Consider the following 3,119-nt stretch of genomic DNA (forward strand, 5'->3'; position numbering starts at 1 on the left):
GGGGGGAAGAGGGGGTAATGGCGGGGGGGAAGAGGGGGTAATGGCGGGGGGGGAAGAGGGGGTAATGGTGGGGGAGAGGGGGTAATGGTGGGGGGGGAGGGGGCAATGGTGGGGGGGGGGGCTAGTTGAGGGGGGTGGTGTGGGGCTTTTTGGGAGGGGTGGGGGAGGCGCTAGTTGAGGGGGGGTGGGGGAGGGGTTAGTTGAGGGGGGTGGGGGAGGCGCTAGTTGAGGGTGGGGGTAGTTGAGGGGGGGGGGAAAGAGGGGGTAATTATGGGGGTCATTGCCCAATTGCGGCCTCCCCTCCCCCGCCGCCCACAAACTCCTCACAAACTCACCGCAAAGGCAGAATGTTCTGGAAACTGCCGGTTTCCCATCGGTTCTCGGGATTCCCCCCGGTCCCGCTCCCGCTCTCCCTCCGATGCTGACGGTGAATTTCCCCCTTCAGGGATGTTCTCGCCCCGCTCCGCCGCAGGGAATTCGCGCACAAACTTTCTCGCCGAGCATCACAACACAACTCCGCGCCGCGCCTCCCCTCTGCCCCCCGCCATTGGCCGCCGCCTCGCCGCCCCCATTGGCCACCCGCCGCGTCTGTCAAGCCCGGCCGTTCGCTCTATTGGTCCAACCCCGCGTCCATCAGCATCCCCCGCTCTGTCCCGCGCCCGATTGGCTAGCCCCGGCTGTCACTCAAGCAAAATTAGCTCCCCTCCCGCCTCTCCCTTGCAGTCAACATTACCTCATCCGGAGCTCGACGTACGATTGGTCCGTCGCTCTGTCGATCAGAGCGTTGCCCGGCCAATCCACGGTTCACCCCCTTCTTTCTCCTTGCCAATCTGATTGGCCGGCCCCACGATCAATCGCCATGCCTCCCGTGCGCGTTCTCTCACCCGCCGTCTTCTCATTGGCCGATAGCGCCATTACCTCATCGGAAGGCGGCGCGGCCCATAGGCTGAGGCGGCCGTCGATCAAAATCCAGTCCACGGCCCGCTCATGCTGGGCGGCCATTGGCTCGCCTCGAGTGGACACGGGGCGGGCGATAGGAGGCGGGGGACGTCAATCACAGCAGGGGAGCCCGCCACGTGGGTACGGCGGCCTGCTATTGGCTGCTGTGTCTGGGGGCCCAGGAGCCCAGCAGAGGGCAGTGGCCAACACAGCTCTACCTCAGCAAAGCCCTCTTAACACAAATTGTGCAATCACCTCAATGCTCCTTAACATCAACAACATATTGTGTCCCAGCTGACAAAAATACAATGCAGGAGGCCGGATATTCCACATTCATTTTCAATTTTTTGAAAAGGAGAACTTGCATTTATATAGCGCCTAACACGTCCTTGGGATGTCCCAAAGCAATTTTCAGCCAATGACGTACATTTTTGACGTGTGGTCACTGTTGTAATGTGGGAAATGCGGCAGACAATTTACACACAGCAAGATCCCACACACAGCAATGTGATAATGACCCAGATAATCTGTTTTAGTGATGTTGATTGAGGGATAAATATTGGCCCCAGGACACCGGGGAGAACTCCCCTGCTCTTCTTCAAAATAGTGTCATGGGATCTTTTACATCCACCTGAGAGAGCAGACGGGACCTCGGTTTAACGACTCATTTGAAACAGGGCACCTCCGACAGTGCAGCGCTCCCTCAGTACTGCCCCTCCGATAGTGCGGTGCTCCCTCAGTACTGTCCCTCCGACAGTGCGGCGCTCCCTCAGTACCGCCCCTCCGACAGTGCAGCGCTCCCTCAATACTGCCCCTCCGACAGTGTGGCACTCCCTCAGTACTGTCCCTCCGACAGTGCGGCGCTCCCTCAGTGCCGCCCCTCCGACAGTGCAGCGCTCCCTCAGTACTGCCCCTCCGACAGTGTGGCACTCCCTCAGTACTGTCCCTCCGACAGTGCAGCGCTCCCTCAGTACCGCCCCTCCGACAGTGCAGCGCTCCCTCAGTACTGCCCCTCCGACACTCCCTCAGTACTGCCCCTCCGACAGTGCAGCACTCCCTCAGTACTGCCCCTCCGACAGTGCGGCGCTCCCTCAGTACCGCCTCTCCGACAGTGCGGCGCTCCCTCAGTACTGCCCCTCCGACAGTGCGGCGCTCCCTCAGTACTGCCCCTCCGATAGTGCGGCGCTCCCTCAGTACCGCCTCTCCGACAGTGCGGCGCTCCCTCAGTACCGCCTCTCCGACAGTGCGGCGCTCCCTCAGCACTGCACTGGGTGTGTCAGCCTGGATATTTGTGCTCAAGTGTCTGGAGCGGGACTTGAACCCACGACCTTCTGACTCAGAGGTAAGGGTGCTACCAACTGAGCCACAGCTGATACAAAGCACTTTACAGCCAACTATTGAAGTGTAGTCACTATTGTAATCATACAATCACAGCACGGTTACAGCACAGGAGGAGGCCATTCGGCCTGTCGAGCCCGTGCCGGCCCTCTGCAAGAGCACCTCAGCCAGTCCCACTCCCCCCGCCCTTTCCCCGTAACTCTGCAATTTGTTTTCCTTCAGGATCTTACCCAACTCCCTTTTGAAAGCCACGATTGAGTCTGCCTCCACCACCCTCTCAGGCAGCGCATTCCAGATCCTAACCACTCGCTGCGTAAAAAAGCTTTTCCTTATGTCGTCTTTGGACTTTCTGCCAATCGCCTTAAATCTGTGTCCTCTGGTTCTCGACCCTTCCACCAATGGGAACAGTTTCTCTCTATCTGCACTGTCGGAGGTGCCGTCTTTCAGACGTTAAACCGAGGCCCCGTCTGCTCTCTCAGGTGGATGTAAAAGATCCCATGGCACTATTTTGAAGAAGAGCAGGCGAGTTCTCCCCGGTGTCCTGGGGCCAATATTTATCCCTCAACCAACATCACTAAAACAGATTATCTGGGTCATTATCACATTGCTGTGTGTGGGAGCTTGCTGTGCGCAAATTGGCTGCTGCGTTTCTCACATTACAACAGTGACTACACTTCAAAAGTACTTCATGGGCTGTAAACGCTTTGGAACGGCGGGTCGTCGTGAAAGGCGCTATATGAATGCTTGTCTATCTTTTTTACATAGTGGTGTTGTTACTGGACCAGTAATCCAGGGGCCAGGACTAATGATCCGGAGACACAAGTTCAAATCCCACCACGGCA

The 3,119-nt window shown here is 58.1% G+C and overlaps 1 protein-coding gene across 3 annotated transcripts in view; it reads right to left on the reverse strand.

Annotated features, from left to right (window-relative positions):
* LOC139230074 (trinucleotide repeat-containing gene 6B protein-like) overlaps nucleotides 1-507 on the reverse strand; it is a 173,362-nt gene extending 172,855 nt beyond the window's left edge. For all 3 annotated transcript variants that reach the window (XM_070861869.1, XM_070861870.1, XM_070861868.1), the window contains exon 1: nucleotides 336-507. The gene's annotated coding sequence lies outside the window, so the exon portion shown is untranslated. The remainder of the gene's footprint in view (nucleotides 1-335) is intronic.
* Between the last annotated feature and the right edge of the window lie 2,612 nt (nucleotides 508-3,119).

The sequence above is a fragment of the Pristiophorus japonicus genome, chromosome 19 (assembly GCF_044704955.1).
Source record: "Pristiophorus japonicus isolate sPriJap1 chromosome 19, sPriJap1.hap1, whole genome shotgun sequence".
Classification (NCBI taxonomy): domain Eukaryota; kingdom Metazoa; phylum Chordata; class Chondrichthyes; family Pristiophoridae; genus Pristiophorus; species Pristiophorus japonicus.